General features: G+C 48.9%; 1 long non-coding RNA gene across 1 annotated transcript in view; it reads left to right on the top strand.

Moving 5' to 3' along the window:
* The first annotated feature begins 3,200 nt into the window (after window positions 1–3,200).
* The window catches only part of LOC150003980 (uncharacterized), a 151,501-nt gene continuing 133,954 nt past the window's right edge, over window positions 3,201–20,747 (top strand). The window contains exon 1 of the long non-coding RNA XR_016512344.1: window positions 3,201–3,472. This is a non-coding gene — a long non-coding RNA (uncharacterized LOC150003980). The remainder of the gene's footprint in view (window positions 3,473–20,747) is intronic.

Genomic DNA, 20,747 nt, shown 5'->3' with positions numbered 1-20,747 from the left:
GGTCCTCAGAGGTTTCCTTCTTTCTGTAGGGCACATGCTAAATCCCTAAGCGTGGAATTAAAGGCCTCTCAGTATCTGGTGTACCCATTATCGCTTTTCCAACAGTGATTTATACTCTACCCCATACTGAACGGCTTATAGTTTTTCAACTCCCAAAGCATACACGTCATTTTCTTTGTTCAAATGCCCCATTCTCCTCTCTGTCAAACTGGTGAACTCCAAGCTATTTAAGTTTCATTCAGCTCAGCCTCCACTTCCCCTGGGGAGCCTCCCCAGCCTGCTGCACCTGGCACCTTTCCCTCCTCCTTCTGCTATCACAAGATCCAGGATGCCGGTTCATTCATTCACTCGTTGCCTCTCCATATATTTACCGAGCGAGCTGGTGCCCGGGATATAATGGGCAGCCGAAGGCACGTGACTCCTGACCCAATAGGGAATGATGACCGCCTCTGTTTGCCTGTCTGACTCAATAAGCCTTTGTGAAATGATTGATGATCTTGTTTTCATGCGCCTCCAGGCCTTTGCCCTTGATGTTCCGTTGGCCTGGAACACTCTCTAGTTTGCAGGGCTGACTTCTTCTGGGTCAGATTACCTGAGCCGGCTCCCCTCCCCCGCTCCCCTCTCTAGCTCTTCACCCAGGTTTACCCTCTCAATAGCTTTTATCACTCACTGTTGAAACTACCTACAGCCAACTGGCTTATTCGTCTGCCTCAATTGTAACCTTGTTGAGAGCAGGGACCTCGCCTGTCCTACTGCCCACAGAGCCTAATCGGAGGCTAGTGTGTGCCTGGTGTGATAAACAAATGAGTGGAGTTTGTCGGTAAGGAAGCAGATGTAGAAAAGGGAAGGACTGGCAGTGAGAATAAAATTATTTAATTATAGACTCAATACCAAATAAGCGTGGGGATTTCAGATACAGAATGGAGGGTGGCAATTGAAAACCACTCACACAACGAACAGATGTGGGAGGCGACCTAAGGGGAGGGGGAGGAAAGGTGCTAATGTCACAGCAGGGAGTGGCCTGCTTTCTAATGTGGAGTCATCTCCAGATACAACACCATTCCTTCACTCTCTTCTTCTTCTGATTTCTTTTCTCAACCTTTCCAGAATTATTTAGGAAGACATAGTAAAAAACCTGAACTTTTAACAATTTCTCCAGCTTCATATTGGCTGCCTTTTTTTCTACTAAAAGAAAATGAAATATCTTAGCTTTAAAAATAGCAACTATAAAGTCCTTATGTTTTAAAATAAATTTATTTTTCCTGTTAATGCTGTATTTATCCATATATATTATACATATATATGTCTATGATATATATGCTTAAAAAGATGTCTGGTATTTATCTAATATTCATGATGCATATACATATATAAAAAATATATATTTCTATGCCATATGTATGCCTAAAATGATGTCTTGGATTTATCTAATATTCATGAGAGTTATTTCTGATTGATAAAAATTTGTTTTTTTTCCCTGTACTTTCCTGCATGGTTTTAATTTTTTTTTTTTTTTTTACAATGTGCATGTATTGTAGCAAATGATTTTTAAAAAACAATTGGAATCAGATGTACCAAAATGTAATGATAGTCCATTTTTGGTGATAGGGATAATAAGATACCTTCTTTGTACTTTTTATGAAATAACGTTTTTCTTTTTTCATTTTAAGGTATAATTTTCTAAAAGAAAAAAAAAAGTGACTCCTTTGTACATGGGGGATCCAGAGAGGGCAAGTAGAGTCTAAGTCAAGGTTGAGTGAGTCCCAGGTCAAAGTGTCTTTTCAGTCAGGAGAGGCTCTGGCACAGACAGTCAACAGGAAGGACTCTGTAGCCAGGGCCAGAGACTCAGGGACCAGAAAGGTTGTCATTAGAAGCTGGGCCTCCCTGACTGGCGGGCGTCCTGGCGGAGGACGCTGGCTTCCCCCAGGGGACAGCCCTTGGCTCCTGGGAGAACCTTTAAGCAGTGAAAGGCTAAGTCCTCACAGCTGTAGGCGGCACTCTAGATAGGTGCAGGTCTGACAACCATAGGGAACACCTGTCTAAGCCTCTTGGAGGGAGCCCAGCACAAAACGAATGTTTTGAGATTATAAATGAATGTGTGCGGCGGGAAAATGGTTTTCAAGAGAGGAAAACCCTTCAGGCCTGGAAGAAGCCATCAGAATTGGAGACACAGAGTATGACAGAAAAGGGAGGGAGGGGCCCAAGGCCCCTGGGTTGAGTGAAATGCTGGGGGTGCGGACGGGGAGGGCGGGGATGTGTCCTGGCATTCATGCGAGGGCACTGGGTAGGGGAGGTGGGCAGTCTTCGCTTCGCCCACTTGCGTGTCCATCTTTTCCCCGGACTGTGACCTCCTTCTAAGGTCTGTGTCTAACTCGGCTTCCCGTCTCTCCTCCCCGTCGCCTACAGGGCGCCTGGCTTTTTGTAAGTGCTCAGAAAATGTGGAACTGAACCGAGGCAGCTCCCTGAATCAGTCCCGTCTGGGGGCTTAGGTCGGGAAAGCAGTATAATCACCTCCCAGGCAGGAGGCCGGCGTTCTCTCGTTCCTTTGGGGACACTACAGGGGGTTGAAGGTTCCACTTTAATATTGTTGAGTGGAGGGAGCAGCGCATCCAGCCGGCACTCTGCACGGGTTTCTTAGCCTCAGCCCTTGGGGACAGCTGGCGATGTCGCAGGAGGGGGCGAGGCGCGTGCGCCCCTCTCACAGACCCGCGGATGCGGAGTGGTACCCAGACAGGCACTCGGATCACCAACGACAGAGTTGAACCAGGCGTCTGGCGCGCGAGGTGTTCCCATCTCACAGCATCTCGCTCCTTCTAAGTCGCTGAACTCGCCTTCCCCCATCTGGCGAGTGGGAAGGCTCCCTGACTCCAGGACGCCTGGGGTGGGGAGGAGCGGAGAGCAGGACCGCAGAAGGCGCCGGGCACGAGAGATCGGGCATCCCCGCGGGGTTGCCGCTGGCTCGCCGGGGCCCGGGGCCAGAGCCTCCGCGACCCCATCCCGGTTCGGAGCGGGCCCGCCCCCGCGCCCTCTGGGCCCGTGGCGGCCCAGGCCCGCCCCGCGCGCACGCGGCCCTCGGCGGCCCGGTGGCCCGCGGAGCCCGGGCGGCAGGCGGAGGGGCTCGCGGGGCGGCCGGCCGGCCGGGCGGCTGGGAGCCGAGCGGCCCCGGTGCGCCGATGCCCCGAACGCACGCGGCGGGCCGGGTGGCGCGCGCTTCCCCTCCCCCGCGGCCCCGGAGCGCGAACCGTGACGTCACGGGCCTCCCGCCAGCCCCGCGCTCCGCCGGGCAGAGCGCGTGCGGCCGCCGAGCACATGGGCCCTCGGGCCGTGCGGGCTCCGGTCGTCCTGGACCTGGAGGAGCAGCGGGGGCCGCGAGCGAGGATGGGCCCTGGTACCCCTCGGCACCCCCCCGAGTGGAGCTCCACGCCGAAAGGATGTTGGCGGCCCCGGTGACACGGCTTGGATCCACCTTCCAGTAAGTTAGAATTCTGTCCTCTGCGTTGCTGGAAACTCGCAAGCTTCGGGGCCTTGTGGGTGGGGATGCTCAGTGAGTAGCTGGACGGAGGAAGGGGCTTCGGGTCATGTATGTTTGCGTTAATTGTGCACTTTCCTCATCACCAGACTCCAGACAGGCGTCTGGGTACATCAGATGCCCCGTACATAGAGCTAATTCTGGATTTTATGCACTTGATCAAGGGCTTATTACCTCATCTCTAAAAATAGACCATCTCCAGTCCGCACCGATGTGGGGTTGCAGATGTGGTTTGGAGACCCCTTTAGTGAAACTAGAAGCCTGTGACCCATAGGATACTCCCTCCATCCTTGGACCATCTTCTCCTTCCCCACCCCCAAGGTGATTTCCGAAAACTTGGCAACTCCGTTCTTTGAAACTTTTTCATTGCATTTCCAGAGTTGCTGGGTGCCCCCCCAGCCTTATCATGGTAATTCTTTTTGGATGGGCTGTTGATTTAATGAGGTTTACCCTCCCTCTGCTAATGTGCTCATATTTATGGCAGTGTTTTGTGGTCGGTAGGTGTAGACTTTCAGGAAGGGCAGCCATGAGGCAGCATGTGTCCCGTGTGTGGAGACACCACGAATTTCCCTGATAGTTTGCTAGCAGGGAATAGTCTCCTCTTTCTCCAAGCCCCTGACTTTCGGCCCTTCTAGAAGATGAGAGAGTTTTTAGGAAGAAAAGGGTGAGGTCCTGGTGGTTCCTATATAGGTCTTACATTTTCCAGAGAGTGGCTGGCAGCACCCCCTGCCCAGCTCACCATCTCAGTGAGTCCGGACTACTGGAGCCGTTCCATTGTTGGAAACCATGGAGAACCGCCTGTTTGTGTGTGGTGGGTGGGCGGAGGCCCTGGGGACTTGGGGACTGTATCAGCTTTGCTGGTTGTTATAGGTGCAGGCCTATTTTGCATACTGGTGGTGACAAGTTCAGACTTGTTCATCTGACACAGTCCTGTGGTCACAGCGGATCTTTCTAAGTCTCTAACCAGTAGAGTAGGGGTTTGTATGGATCCTCCGAACCCAGAGGAGAACTTCCTGAAAGATTTATTAGGAGAAAGGCCTTCCTGGAAGCAGCAAGGAAGAACGGAATCCCTGGCTGGGCAGAGAGAGCCTCGTGGCCTGGTCCCCACTGTTTGAGAAGAGTTACATCTTGGAGGTGAGCACTGCCTCGTGGCCTAAGGCACTGGCAGGAGGGCCTGGCGCGTGAGCCTGGGAATGGACAGGCTGGGTGGGTCCTGTGTCCGCCCTTAGACTGCACCCACTGAACCCAGGGGCCGTCTGTGGTGCAGTCACATTGTTGTCTTGCCTGGTGGAGGGGGATCTTCTGTTGTTATTGTTGCTGCATCTACTTCGAGGGCAGAATTTTGCATAAACCAGGCTTCTCTTGAGAAATAGTAGAAATCAGTTTCTTTTTCTGATTGATTTTCCTCCCCCCCCCCCCCGCCCCCCCATACTGTCTGGCTAGAGCTTTTCTGGGCTGGAAAGAGGGAACTTTTTTTTCTCGGTTCTGGAATATCTGACCCCTGAGTGTGTGATGATTGCTGGTCTAAAAACCTGGAATATCACCAGCCACATCCAGTCACTCAGTCCCTTGTGCTTTTAGCTTTTATTCTCCTGAGTGGCTGGAACATGGGCTGGCTGGGCTCTGGAACCCATGGTTACCGTGCCCATGACCTTCTGCTGCCCAGGATGGATACTGTGCTCACACAGCTCAGCTAAGAGGCCTCCTGGACGATAAGACGCCTTTCTTTCCTCCTCTTTGTGTGAGCATCCCTGAATCTGGTCAGACCGAAGGCAGATCAGCTCTTTCCTGGGGAAGTGAGGACCTTGGATAGTTGCTGGGTCAGGTCCCTATTCCTTGGAGAGGTAGCGATGGGCCTGTTTGCTTCATGGGGTTGCCTTTGATGTCAGATGTCCTCCTGGACACTTGGCCCTTTTTTCTTGTGTTTCCTTTCACAGTTGGGCGTAGACATGGCGCTGTCCCTAGTCCCTCCCCTCCCCCCGATGTTGGTATGTGATATCTTTAAGAGACCAAGACCCCCATCTTTATATACCTAGTGTCTACAGGGCACGCTGACCCAGGATGGGAACAGAGCAATAATCTGGAATAATTCTGACTGTTGATGAACCCCATTGACGGCCACTTTTGCACCTTTCCCTGGAAGCCTCAGAAATTCTAGGCCTTAGAGGATAAGACTGCTAAAGTATGTTCTTTGATGGGTGCCGCCTCTGTCTCTTCTGCTTTTCTGGCCCCCCCGTAACTAATAACAGTACTAGTAATTAATAATAACAATAATAGTAGTTCCTGTAATAACATGGGCCTCATATGTAATACCAAGCATATTTTTTTGCAATTTATGTTCCCTACAACCCCACGAGGCAGATATAATAAAATATCTAACAATGATGGAGTTCTTATTGTGGGGCAACCTCATTTCTAAATGCTTCAGATGTATTATCTCATTTAATCTCCCAAGACTCATGTAATATAGGATTATTATTATTGCCATTTTGCAGACGAGGAACCCACAGCTCAGAGAGGTTAAAAATATTCCCCCAGGTCACATAGATGGGTAGTGACAGAGTCACTTGGATTCCGACCAGGACCGCCCAATTCCCTGGGCCCACTCCCAGAAGTCAGAGGACGGTGGAATCCAGAACAAGGGCTGCCCCTCGACCTGGAGCAGGAGCACTGAGTCGGTCCCAGGCACAGAGAGAAAGCCCAGCACCTTTCTGAACACACCACATGCCCTGGCTGCCTGCCTGTTCTGCCTTGGAGGAGCAGGCTGCCAGCAGTGAGGCCAGCCTTGGGCAGGGGCGTCCGTGTGGGGAAAATTCTGGGATGTGGTTGGGAAAGGGGGCCTCGGGGGCCCCAGCAGGAGCCATGGGTAGAGGTCAGCAGCCTTGCTCTCTGTGCAGAATTTTACATACATTTACAAAATGCTGCATCCAGGCATCCTGCCTCGCGCTGCGACCAGCATTTCATTCCTATGAAGCTTCACGGTGAGTGGAGCTAAGAACTCCCTTTTTGTAAATGATCAGGTCACCCCCACCCCACCCCCCACCTGTTCTGAGTACCTGCCTCTAGCCTGGGCATATTTAGGACCAGTAGTGACCCTAACAATGTAAAGATTGTGGTGGCCCCTCTCTCAACCATATCATTAAAACCAAAAACAATGCCGGGTCATAAAACACAGTGGTCTCAGTATTTATTTTTATTTATTGATTTAATTTATTTTTATTTATTGATTTTTTTAAAGAGAGAAGAAGGGGGAGAGAGAGAGAGAGAGAGAGAGGGAGAGAGAGAGACATCAATTTATTGTTCCATTTATTTTTGCACTCAGTGGTCGATTGTTGTTTGTGCCCTGATCGGGGATCGAGCCCATGACTTTGGTGCATTGGGATGATGCTCTAACCAACTGAGCTATCTGGTCAGGGCTCTCAGTCACTTTTAATTACAGAATTCTGAATGGGCTTTGTTTTATTTTCTCTTCCTTTTTGGGGGGGCATCCGTTGTTTGGCTGGTGCCTGGTGGGTAATCTGAGCAGCAGTATTATTGGTTTATCTGCCTCTTTTCCCTTGTTGACCATAAATTTCTTTTTTTATTATTTAAATTGAATTTATTGGGGTGACATTGGTTAATAAAATTACATAGGTCTCAGACGTACAATTCTGTAATACATCTTCTGTATATTGTAGTGTGTGTCCACCACCCCAAGTCACGTCTCCTTCCATCACAATTTATCCCCCTTTAACTTCTTCTCCCTCCCTCCCTCCACCCCTCTTTCCATCTGGTAATCACCATACTGTTGTCTGGGTCTATGAGGACCATGAACTTATTGAGAGCAGCGCCAGCTGGAGGGAAGGGGGACAGTCATCCTCACAGGTCTGGTGGCTTTGTTGAGGAGGGCGGCTGTCAGCACTACCTTTTTTCAAGGAAACAAGTCCTTGTCCTCTTAGGTGTGACACAGCTTGACATGGTGGGGCGTGGAATGTTTGTCCCCAGGAAAAGGACCCTGAAGAAAGAGGAAGAAACCAGCAGAAGGCATCTGGGGACATTTAAGGACAGTATCGATCTAGGCTACTTTGGGCAAGTTGCTTCCCCTCGGTTTCCTCATTGTCCATAAAGTGGGGGTGATAAAGCACCAGCTTCATAGGTTGCTCTGAGGAGGAAATCGGGGCACCTGGGCTCACAGTAAGCAGTCAGCACAATCAGCTAATATCATTGCTGTTATAATTATCGGGGTTTGTTACTTCCTGTGGTTGCTTGGAGTGGTGGTTTCTGAATACATTTTAATGCGTAAAGGTAACATCCTGAATACATTTTAATCTGTAAAGGGGGCATCTGAAAGGAATGTTGGCTAATGTAAGTAAGAAAGAGGCAAGAGGGTAGGAAGGCTGCAGGAGCAGGGCTCAGGAAGGACAGGACTCAGAGGGCACCGTCCTGTGGCCTTGCCTTTGCAAGCTGCTCGGGCTCTCTCTGCATCCATTTCCTCAGCTGCCGCTCAGAGAGGGCAGTTTCTCCCTCCCAGGGATGGTGCAAAGCACTTAGCACAGAGGAAGTAAGCCCTTGAGTAAGACATGAAAGCAATTGTGATTATTTATTATTTCTTCAGGGCTCCCTTTTCCTGGTAAATGAGCCCTTATCAGCATTTTGCTGTTCTGTTCAAGATGGACCCGCTGATGGATTCTTTCATTTACAAAGCAGTTACGGTGTGCCAGGCCTTCTAGATGCTGAAGATGCAAAAGAGACAAAGATCCCTGTCCTCCCGAAGCTTCCATCTAGTCCAAGCCATGCAGTGGGGACAGGGTGGTCCCCAGAAGGAGCAGGGACAGGGTGGAGGGAGTGCAGGCAAAAGCGACATCAGCTTCATGGCTACGTGGTGCTGACTCCGCTGCGCTTATAGATGCATGGTGCTTAGTGCAGGGCCCGGCACATGGTGGTCACTGTAGACATGGTCATTGCTGTATCTGTTGTTGTGAAGATGATGATTTTCCTTTGGTGGCTGCCTCTCAAAGCAGCAACACCCCCTTTCTCCCATGTCCCCTCCTGAGTTTCATTTTTTTCTGTTATACTTGCTGTAGACTGAATGCGTGTGTCCTTCCCAAATCCCTATGTTGAAACCTAACTTCTAATGTGATGGTATTTGGAGACGGGGCCTTTGGGAGGTAAGTAGAGCGAGAAGAGGTCATTAGGGTGGGGTCCACGTGATAAGAGTATAAGGAGAGATGGCAGAGAGCTTTCTTCTCTCTAGGAGGACAGAGACAAAGGACGTGGTTGCTTACTAGGCAGGGAGAGAGCTCTTGCCAGAGGCCTGATTGATTGCAACCTCGATCTTGGATTTCCTAGCTTCCAGAAGTGTGAGAAAGACATTTCTGTTGTTTAAGCTGCTCTGCCTACAGTATTTTTTGTTTTTAGTGGCAGTTCAAGCAAACGAAGGCAGTATTTACTATTACTTGATATTCCAGGTGTCTGTCTTCTCCCACTAAACTGTAAGCTCTAGAAGGCTGAGGACTTACTGCGATTCATCCCTTTATTTTCATTAATGAAACAAATATTTATTGTGTGCCTACTCTGTGCCAAGCACTGGTCTTGGTGTTGAGGGTGCAGAAAGGAACACAAGCTTCTGAGATTTCTGTGCGAACGATGCTCACGTTAGAGTTGGGATAGACGGATAAGGAACAGGGGATGTAATGAACAGGGCAGTAAGGGTGAACGCGGGGGTCCTGCCTTTGTTCTCTGGGGATGGGTAGGGCAGGATCTGCGGGGCTGGGCGGGCTGCAGTGTGAAGTCAGCTGGTCAGGGCAGGATCCTCTGAGAAGCTGACCCTGGAGGAGGCCAGGGGGTTGGTGTGGAGGATGGTGTTTCAGGCCTCGGGCAGAGCCAGGGTAGAGGCGAAACCCAGGAGTGGGCCTGTGACGCGGGGGGTGGGGGGTGGGGAGTGAGAAGCAGAAGGAGAACCGGACTTGGAGTGGCCTGAGCACAGAAGGGCAAAGCAGGGCCGTGTGCAGCGGAGCTTTCCCTGCAGTCTTCAGGCCTCTCTCTAAAGACATTGTCTTGTGCTTAATGGGGAGCTGGCGAGGGTTTTAAACAGAAGGCCGATTTGATCTGAGTTGGCTTGTGCGATGCTCAGTCTGGCTGCTGTATTGAGAAGAAATTAATCTGAGTTGGGAGCATCAGGGGCCCAACCTGCCTGTAACGCGGGGGCTGGTAGCAGTGGACGTAACTGCAAGTCATGGGCTTCTGGACTCCTCACTGCCATGACCCCAAGCATCTAACACCGCTCTGCCCAAGGTGGTCACCTCTAGCCTCCTGCGGCCACTGAGTATTAGCAGGGAGGTCCGTCGGGAGACATGGCATGCATGTAAAATACACATTGGGTTCCAAAGACTTTGTATCGGAAAAAGGATGTGAAATAATTCATTAACACGTTGTATAATGTTGATTACATATTGAAATGAAATTTTGGATCTATTGGGTCAAATATGATATTTCATTACATTTAACTTCACTTGTTTCTTTTAATTTTTTTTTTCTAACGTCACTACCAGAAAATCTAAAAGTACCCGTGGCTCACTTCTCTCGGACAGCGCAGCCCTAGGGTGGTGTGTGGGACGTGGCAGGCATTCCGTGAATTGAATAAATGACTGAGCGCCAGGCGCAGGGAGTCCTGCAGTGAATGAGAAGCCACCCCTGTCTTCAGGAAGCCCCCTGTGCGGGCGAGAGGCAAATGGCTGATACCCACTAGGATGGAGGGAAAACAGGAGGCCAGGTGGGGTGTGGCTGAGAACCCCCGCCGAGGAGGGAAGTAGGTGGTGGGGTCTCTGGTCTCAGTAATGACCTTGCAGACCCAGGACAGAGAGCCGAGGGCCCTGCACCTTGGCATTGGGAGAAACAGGAGGGCTGCAGGGTGGGGGGACTCTTAGAAGCCGTCAAGACTAGGCAGGAGCCGTGGATTTTAAATGCCCTGCAAACCCTGCGTGCTTGCCAGTGGCTGCAACCTAGGAGTGGCTTCCCAGATTTACGTTCAGAAAGATGATAAAGGCAGGCGGGCTTCTGGTGGGAGGGACCTGGGGCAGGGATTCCAGGCTCTTGGTGGACAGAACTGTGACTAGGGAATTTTAAACTATCTTTCCTCAAAGGAAGGAAATACAAGTTTATCTTTAAAGTTCTGGGGAAAAGTCTGTAAAAAAGGATAAATATTATTTCTTGAGTTAAATACAACTACTGTTTTATCTTTATTGTTGCTTTAAGAAGACAGTTATATTTATGGCATATATGTTTAAATCCTGACTTTTCTTAGTTATCATCAAGTTCTAAGCATTTCTGAATATTATTACATATACTTTGTTATTTTTATTGGGTAGATAATATTTCATTATTCAGTTCAGTGACCCTTTGTTTACATAATCATTCTTTTGATTTGGATGCTTAGCTCATAATAGACTGTTTATATATGTAAAGTTTTCTATTTTTCAGCTCATTTTTTTATGATACATCTTAATGACTAGGACTATTGCATCAGAACCTCTCAATATTTTTAAAGTTTCAGGTAAATATTGTGGCTCAGGCTATTTACACTGAAGCTATATTTTTTGGTGAGATATGTAATGTTTGTTGCTGTTTACGATAAACCGACATGTCATTAACATTTGTGTATAGTGTAGACATATACACGCCAGACACCTGTGTATATATGTGTCATACGCACCTGGATGACTTTTTTCTTCACTTTCATTTATTCAGCAGATATTTGTGAAATGCCTGTTATATGCCAAGTACTGTGTTAGGCCTAAGGGGATCAAAACAGAGATGCAGCTAGTTCAGAAGAAGCTTACTACTTAGTGGGGAGACAAAGAAGCAAACACACCCCCCCAAAAATACCATTGTAAGGAATATGAAAGAATATGAACTTGAATAATGCGAGAGGACAGTTTACTTGGAGCAAGGAGATGAGCGCGCTGAAATCCTGTGTTCGAGTGAGACATGGGAGAAGGTAACCCGAGGAGGAGAAAAGCATAAATAAAAGGAAAAGATGGATAACTATGACGATATACTAAAGAAAAAGCACTTCTAAGCAAAACAGGCTATAATAACAAAGAATCAAGAGTTCCCGAAAGTCGGTAACAGAAAGCCACAACCTTCTTAGCCAAGTGGGTAAAAGACGTGAGCCAGCCATGCTCAGAGGAAGAAAGTGAACTGCAGGGGCCACGTGAGACGATTCTGAGTCTCACCAATGAAATCAGGGACATTGAGGTCTGGTCTATACACAGCGGAGCTCATCCTTCCTGGTGTACAGGGCTTGGCGTTTGGACAAATGCGTCCAGCTGTGTAACATAGTCGTGTAATCATCGCGGTCATCCATCAGCCCCCAAACTTTTCTCCTGCCCCCTGTAGTCAAGCTCCTCCCCCACGTCTAACAACCACGGGTTTGTTTTCTCACTTTACTGTTTTGCCTTTTTCATATAAATAGAGTCAGTCACACAGTACGAAGCCCTTCTAGTCGGGTTTTTGCGTGTAGCCTCACGTGTGATTCTTCCATGCTGTGGCAGATATTGGTGCTTTGGTCATTTAGATTGCGAAGTACTGTCTGTTCTATGGACGAACCCCTGTTTCTTTACCCATCCTTCAGTTGAAGGGCCTTGGGGTTGTTTCCAAGGGGTACACTTTCATATTTTAAAGCGTGCCAAAAATAGGAAGTCTGACTCAAGTCTTGGTGAGTCTGGGTGATAGGATCCCCTTTTCAGCTAGCGGGTCAGAGGGACCAGTTGTCAGTATACAATAAAATGAAAAACATCTGAGCAGCCTGCTCCTAGGTGAACTTGAGAATTCACAGTCTGTGCTGTGTTACTGAAGGATACCTAGAGATGGATGCTAACCTCGAAAAATGGGCTGGAAGGCTCTGGGTCAAACTCACTGCCATCATCGGGATGGGGATGAGAGAATCGGGCCGGTGGTGAGAGTCAGAGGTCACTTTAAGTTTTCCTTTAATGGTTTTTTAAAAAATATTTTACTTATTTTTAGAAAGAGGAAGGGGAGGGAGAGAAACATTGATGTCAGAGCAAAACATGGATTGGTTGGCTCTTGCATGCGCCCCCATTGGGAACAGAACTGCAACCCAGGTGTGTGCCCTGACCGGGAATCCACCCTGCAAACTTTCACTCGGTCGGTAGGATGGAGCCCAACCAACTGAGCCACACCAGTCAGGTCTCTCTTTAAAGCTTTTTCAAAGGATAGTATAGACCCATTTATACTTTCACATTTTGAAATATATGGAAAGGAAAACAGACTGGTAGCTCATGACAGCATGTTCATGGTTGTAAATTCTAAGTTCTTAAAATTGCTTTTAGAAGTAGTTTGAGGGAAGGACCCAAGACAGAAAAAAGTTTGGGGCGTTCATATTATCAAGAGACCCCTGTGGGTGGAGTGGAGTGAATGTCCAGGGACCAGGGACACAGGATGGGGCCCAGGGTGGGTGGGTGCCTGGTCCTGGAGGGGCCTAAGTGCTACTCCTAGCCTTTAGAAAGGGCTAAGTGGGCGGGGCCTGATTTGATTGACCTTGTTTGTTGGGAAGACAGTGAATTTAAAGATAGAAACCTGAGCCCCGGCTCTGGCAGTGGAGGAAGAGAGAAGGGAATGGATCCAATATTTACTCTGGAGACAGAAAGGACTTCTGCTTGAAGGGCAGGGCTGGAAGGACCCCGGTGGGACTAAAGAGGCAGCCAGCGGCCTTCCAAAGCCAGCAGAGATGCTTGGACTCTACCCAGCAGGCCAGAGGGAGCTTAGGATGGTATGAACAGGGGCCGGGCTGAGAGGAGAGTGGCATTTCAGAGACATCCGTCCACACATGGTGTGCCGGCCTGCAGTCTAAAGAGCATTCTAGTTCACGTAGCTGCGAGTGGCCCAGTTACTCTCTTTCTGGATGCTTGGCTTTTTCCACTTTTCCTAAGGACAGAGGAAAAAGAAAAGGCCCTCTGTGTGGAAAGTCCCCTGGAAGTTATGGCAGATCCGCTGTGTGAACAGAGGCCCCTTCCGGCCTTTATTGTGACAGGGTTTATTCCACAGTCCCACTTAAGTCATGATTCATCCCGCCGGGCCAGCGGCAGCCTTGGGCTCACTTCAGCCCGTCCTCTCACCGAGAGATTTCCAATCCTCGTGGTGCCTCGCTCTTTACAAAACAGACGATGGCATTTGGCCCATGAACAGCCCAGGAGGCGGAGGCCAGAACGCCCTGGCCTGGTTTCCACGCCGGGCGCTGGGGACCCAGGGCTTCCTCCTGCCGGGCTGTGCTTCCTATTGTCACCCCGTCCTGTTCCCCCGCAACAGGGCTGCCTTTGCCTCGGGACACCTAAGAGGAGACAGCTTCCCAGACATGTGCGCTGGGAATAGAGAGGCCCCGGCTTTGCACTGTGCAGAGTTCGTGGCTGGCCTGAGTCTCGCCTGGCCCCCCCCAGGCCTTGACGTAGGTCAAAGGCAGGATTTCTTCCCTATCATTTCTCTAGACATTCCATACATACTTTCTCAATCAGAGGCATTCCCCACATACTTATCCAGTTAAAAAGGAAAAGCAAAGGTTTTTTATTTAGTTATTTATTTAGTTTAAAGCAAGGTTTGCTGAGGTCAAGAGGAGATCACTGTTTCAGTAATTGTACCATATAGAAATTGTCTTGGCAGCCACCACTTAGACAGTACATTAAGGTTTTCACCTCTTATACCCGAAGGATTTCTGACGCCCTTGACCGTGATGGGCAACTACCTTATCTTTGGTCCAGCAGTGAGGCCTGGAATCACGTGAGCTAGAACATCCCTCCTGGGAGCAGTGCCCTTCCCCTGGCCAGTCTTGGACGTCTCCCTGCTGCTGCTCCTCCCACCTTCTGACCAGAGAGAGGGAGCTTTTGAAGGGACAAGCTAGATCCTGAAACTCAAGGACTTAATAACGTTTAATGGCTTCCTATTATTAAAGTACCTGCAGCATCACAGGCCCTCAGTGAGTATTGATTGAAGTGTGAGTGACTGTGAATGCTGAGGCCGAGACAGGGAAGGACCCAGTGCTCACCGACCCTAAAGGCTGAGTATGTACTTTCGTCCTTGGATGCCTCTGTCTTGGATCGGTAGGAAGGCATGTCTGGTCAGAGGCAGCTGGCGAATGTGGGGGGCTTGAATAATGTTGAAGATTTGGTGCGGAATGGCGTCTGCAGATTCATTTCTAGCATTTATGTTTCATACGGGGAGGGAAGCGGCCAGCAAGGGAAATGGGACGGCTTTCCATCTCTTTTCCATTTGCTCTCCTAACTCACTCTTATTTATTCTCTGTGTCTCAGCTTCAAGGACACCTCCTCCAGGAAGCATTCCTTCTTTCTCCCTAAGCTCTTGTGACCATCCCCTCCAAGCACTTTGCCCTTGTATTGTGTTGCAGCCCTGGGTGCCTATCAGGGCTCCCAAACCCCTCTGTTTAGGAGGATGAGCGGATTATGTAAATACACCAGGTGGGCCCAAGAGAATGCAACAGGAAGTGTGTGGACTGACAAACAACCTGCCCCTTCTCTAGAGGGGGCAGCTGCAGGTAGATCCAGCCCCCACCCCCTCTCCTCCTTAACCCAGAAGGTCCATCCCTTGTTGCCAAAGCATTTTTTAAAAAGACAAGCCAGATACCTATTTTTTAAAAAGTGTTATTCTCCTGATTTTCAAATGTTTCAATTCAGGTTCTTAAAGAATACCCACAGGCCAAAGAAAACCCGGGGCCAGCAGTTTGCAGCCCTGCTTACAGCTGTCTCCCATTGCACAAACTCCTCCAGACGTGACCTGCTTTTCTGTGCCACTCCCCTCCCCCGGCGCCTGGCAGGGGGGACGGTCTGTCGTGAGGGATGCTCCCTGCTTAAATCTTTACTGACTTGACTGTCTCACCTGAGCTGACTTCTGGCATCTACAGTATTAACGCTTCCCCCCTCTGAACCATTGGCCCATATTATTTGGAATTGCTTCTTGAGTCCCTTGCACGCTTTGGGGACTGGCTGGGTGTGCCTGGAAAAGTAATTATTTCTGAGATTCTAGACTGTTCTTTTCCTTTTCCCTTCCCTCTGCCTCCTCCCCACTCTTTTTTTTTTTTTTTTTTACTTTTATTTTCCTTTTTCTTTTCTTTTCTTTCTTTCTTTCTTTCTTTCTTTCTTTTTTTTGAGGAAGCCAGCCCTTCTGTGTTCTGCTGGGCTGGGAAGGTGTTGGTGGGCTATTAAGCAGCAGGGGTTTCTGGCCAGCACCTCGACCTTTGTCTCCCAGGTGGTTAGCCGTCCCTGATGGCTTTGTGGGCCAGGCAGGAGTTCAGATTTCTCGTCGTTGATGGGGAGCTGTCACGGCAAAATGGCTTAAAGAAACAAACTAATCAGCTCCCCTGGTGAAAAAAAGCCCGGCCCATCTTGAGCAGTGTTTCTATCCTGTTATCTTTCTGAGCCTAGGGGAAGGGAAAGCCACCAAGGGCAGGCGGGTTGGGAACTGCAGGGACTTAATATGTGCCTGGGAGTGTGCAAGGCCCTGGGGGTGGGGTGGGTCCCATAGTTTGGAAGATCCAGTCTTTGCCTTTGAGAGATTCAGAGGAAGAGCAAACATGCCCTGAGGTGATAATATAGCACAATGTAATTGAGTAGTATTATTAGCTACAATGGAACGGCACACGTATGGTAATTCTATGTTTAATTTTGGGGGGGAAACTGCGAGACAGTTTTTCGTGGCAGCTGCACTATTTTACATCCCCGCCAGCAATGCACAAGGGTTCCCGATTTTCCACATCCTCGGCATCACTTGTTATATTCTCTGTGCTATTAAAAAAATAAAAATAAAAAAAGCCATCTGAATAAGTATGAGGTGGTATCTCACAGTGGTTTAGATTTGCATTTCGCTAATGACTAGTGATGTTGAACTTCTTTCGCGTGGCTCATGGGCCACTCATACATCTTCTTTGGAGAGTGGTTTGTTGTTGTTTACCTGTAAGAGTTCTTTATCTATTCTGGCGATTCATCCCTTTCTGGGGTATGACGCAAATATTTTGTCCCATTCTGTGGGTTTCTTTTCACTCTCTTGAAAGTGTCCTTTGACACTGTATTTTATTTTAAATAATTAATTTACTTATTTTTATCCTCTCCTGAGGACATTTTTTCATTGCTGTTTAGAGAGGAAGGGAGAGAGGAAGAGAGAGAGAAACATCAGTTAGTGGCTTCCTGTACGTGCCCGCACTGGAGATCAAACCCGCCACCTAGGTCTGTGCTCTGACTGGGAATCGAACCTGAAACCTTTCAGTTATGGGATGACGCTCCAACCAACTGAGCCACACCGACCAGGGCAGGCAGAAGTGTTTTTAATTTTGATGAAGTCCATTTTACCTACGTTTTCTTTTGTTGCCTGTGCTTTTGGTATGTGGCTCAGATATTGTACAAAACTCAGCCAGGCCCATCCAGCCAGAAGGGGCAGAGCGCACGTCCTGACCAGTTGCTGAACTGCCCCGAGTCTTCATCCTTTGGGTTCCGGAGGCCACGGTTGACCTCAGGGCTGGTGTCTCAGCTCCCCTCTTACGTGTGTCATTGTGTACATCCTCTCAGCGGCTCCATCAGCTGACGCTCTTACCTCACTTCCCAGCACTGGAGGGGGAGCCGCGCTCTGGTCGCTGGCAAAGATTCACCGAGGGCAGGAATGTACTTGCTCAGGCTGCGCTCAACAGCATCCCAGGGGTCATTGTGCCCCCACCCCGGCTATTCCAGCTTCTCACATCACTTCCAAAGGCTTCTTCGGGAGTTGAGCTTCTTGAAAAAGAAATAGCTAGCGAACATTTTTGGTGAGACAGAATTGGTGAGTGGATTTCATCTAGCTTCAACCATTAGTTCGTTATATTCTACTGATATCTATAAAAGAATAGATGTGGTTTATAGGCTAGTCATGAGGCATAATAGTAAATAAACACCTGTGAGCCCTCTAGCCTGCTAAGGAAGCAGAATACAGTGATCCCTCACTTATCGCGGGTATTACGTTCTAGACCCGCCGTGATAGGTGAAAATCCGCAAAGTAGGAACCTTACATTTATTTTAGTATTTACTGTACAGTACTGCAAGATCCCGCAATATAGAGAAAAGTCCGCGATAAATAATTAAATATAATATTTTTTAAAATCCCGCGATACAGTGAGGCCGCGATAAGTGAACTGCGATATAGAGAGGGACTGCTGTATGACCCCTAGTAGCAGGGCCAGAGCCAGGAGTAGAAGCCCAACAGCCTGATTGTAGTATCTGTGTGTGTTCACTGGTCTGCTGTCCCGTCTGCAGGTGATCTCCCCCTCAGGGCTCTAGGTAGGTGACTGAGATGAGCAATGAGGAAGAGCTTGGGGCACTTGGGAGAAGTTCCTTAATGTCAGCCCTGCCCAGCTCTTGGGAGCACAGAGCGGTAAGGGGAAGTCTCCCAAGCTGAGCTGAAGTAGGGGAAGTGGGATTAGGTCTCAGAGGTCCCTTTGTTCTTGCACAGCAGAGCCTATTGGGTCCTATCTGGCAGTTCCAAGGATCATCCACATTCTTTCACCCTCTGGAATGTCACTGGATTGAGAACGTTTCAAGGGGAGGGCCCAGCATTTGGGGCTTGGAACTCTGCCCTTTTTAGAGATATTTGTGGTGTGCTTGCTCCCATGGGATTTGTCCTGAACCCTCAGTTCAGCCGGCTTGGGGATCAATCCCCATTTAGATGAGAAACAGGGGTTCCCATCCAGTCATCGCCCCTCCTGCAGATCTGATTGGCGATGGGGAAGAGACACCTCTGCGCGGGCTGGGACTTAATCAGGGACCCTGGGAGAGCGCCAGGCTCCTTCTATCTACTCTAGTGGGCCATGGGGCCCCGGGCAGACACACACTCCCTCCCAGCCGCGAAACGGATAGCTGCGAAGTCTTTCTCTCCTCCCCCGAGATTGACAGGGTAGTTTTCACAGTGGAGTAATAAATTATGCTTTTTAAGGGTGAGAATGTCTCCCAGCTGTTGAGCGGTTTAGACATCCAGATGTTCCCCTGCTCAGGAATTGGGGAAGGGTGCGGGATTGGATGTCTTTAAAAGCTGATGCACAGTTAGTTCATTAAATTCCAATGACTGGCCTGTGTCCCCAGGGGAGGTATAGTATTTCCCTCAGGGAAGAAGACGCCCCTTTGCTAGGGTGGCCTGAGCAAAGCACTTAGCTGGCAGTAAGTGAAGACCAGCGGACTGGCTTTGTGGACAGGAGGCCTGAGTTCTGGTTGCTGCCGGCTGGGTAGCTCTGGGCTGAGCCTCCGTTTCTGGGGGCATTTGGTAAGAACTAGAGGAAGGATTGTCTGGTATAACCCAAACGGAGCCGTGCGGGTGTTAGCACTTACGATCCAGGAAAGGTTGTGGCACTGTGCCTGATAATGAAGGAAGACAGAGAATAAGTCCATCCTCACTTTTTTCTTTTTAAGTTTTAACATTAAAAATTTTTTTTACCCATCCTCTCCTCCCCTCCCCTTTGACAACCATCAGATTTTCTCTGTATCTCTGAGTCTGTTTCTCCTCCTCCTCCTCCTCCTCCTCCTCCTCCCCCTCCTCCCCCTCCTCCTCCCCCTCCTCCTCCTCCTCCTCCTCTTTAGATTCTACAGATATGTGAAATCATATAGTATTTGTCTTTCTCTGTCAGATTTATTTCGCTTGGCATATACCCTCTACGTCCATCCATATTGTTGCAAATGGCAAGATTTCATCCTTTTTGAATGGCTAAAAATATTCCACTGTGTATCTGTACCACACCTGCTTTATCCATTTGACTACCGATGGATCCCTAGGTTGCTTCTGTGTGCTGTTTACTGTAAATAATGCTGCACGGTCCTCACTTTTAACGGAGCGATATGAAGGCCCAGAGAAGCTGGGGTTTGCTCGGGCTGTAGCTGGACCTGAGTTGTCCAGTCTGTAGCCAGTATGTGGCTGTTGAACACTTGAAATGTGGAAAAGTCGATTGGAAGTGAGCTGGGAGTGTATAAGACAGACTGGGTTTCTAAGTGTCAGTACAAAAAAAAGAATGAAAAATATCTTTAATAATTGCTTATATTGGTTACATGTCGACATGGTTGACATGATAAGATTTGATACACGAGATAAACTACATTATTAAAATTAATTTCTCCTGTTTTTTCTTCTTCTTTTTATTTAATGCTCACCTGAGGATATGTTTATGGGAAGTGCGGGAGAGAGAGGACGAGAGAGAGGGAGAGAGAGACGGACATCGATGTGAGAGAGAAACACGGATTAGTTCCCTCCCGTACGCACCCTGACTGGGGATCTAACCCACAATCTAGGTATGCATCCTGACCTGGAATTGAACCGGCAGCACTTTGGTATATGGGGTGACACCAACCAACTGAGCTGAGCTACTGCGCCAGGGCCTTTTTTATTATCTTTAATAGGGCTACTAGAAAAGTTAAAACTATATACGTGTCTTGCATGGTATTTCTTTTGGAAGGTGCCAAACCGGACTGTGACAGCCATGGCAGGCTTCCGAGCTGGGCAGTGTAACACCCTGCACAAGCACATGGGGCAGGCCCACCCAGTCTGGGTCCGACTGCCTGGGTCTGGATCCTGGCTCTGCCGATCATTAATTGTGTATATTGGTTAAGCTGTTTAACTTCTCTGAGCCTCAATGGTTGTACCTGTAAAATGAAATCATAATGGTTCTTACTTCACAGCGTCTTCATAAGGATTAAATGAAATAGTGTATATGAAGGGCTTAGAATACGGTCTGATCCATTTTAAGAACTCACTGAGTCTTGGCTGTTCTGCCTGTTCTCATAGCGGCTGTTTTTTGAGGATCTGGAGATACAAAGATGGAAGGGGTCAGTCTTTGGGCAACCAGAAAGGGAAAGAAACAGAATATAAATGCAGTGATTATTAGAGGGTATTAAATCCATCCAGGCAAGTGCAGGAACATTCCCATGTAGGCAGGACTGGGACTCAATCTTAGAAGCACAAATGCTACCCTCGTTGGCCAGACAGGACGTAGAAGGGCATTGCGGACAGGTGGAACAGCACCTAAAAGGCTCAGGTGGGTGGGAGCCCAGCTCAGTCTGGGAGCCCTGGGAGCTGTTTTCCTGAGCAAATTGCAGTGGTAGGAAAGGAGCCTAAGTTAAAGGAGGCTGGTATCTAGGCAGAGAGGGCCACCCTTTAGACTCATGGAGAGCCAAGGAATTTTGAGCCAGAGTGACATGATTGGATTCAGGGA

This window comes from Furipterus horrens, unplaced genomic scaffold, assembly GCF_987537825.1.
Source record: "Furipterus horrens unplaced genomic scaffold, mFurHor1.1.pri manual_scaffold_7, whole genome shotgun sequence".
Lineage (NCBI taxonomy): Eukaryota > Metazoa > Chordata > Mammalia > Chiroptera > Furipteridae > Furipterus > Furipterus horrens.
This window is presented reverse-complemented; position numbering and strand designations above follow the sequence as displayed.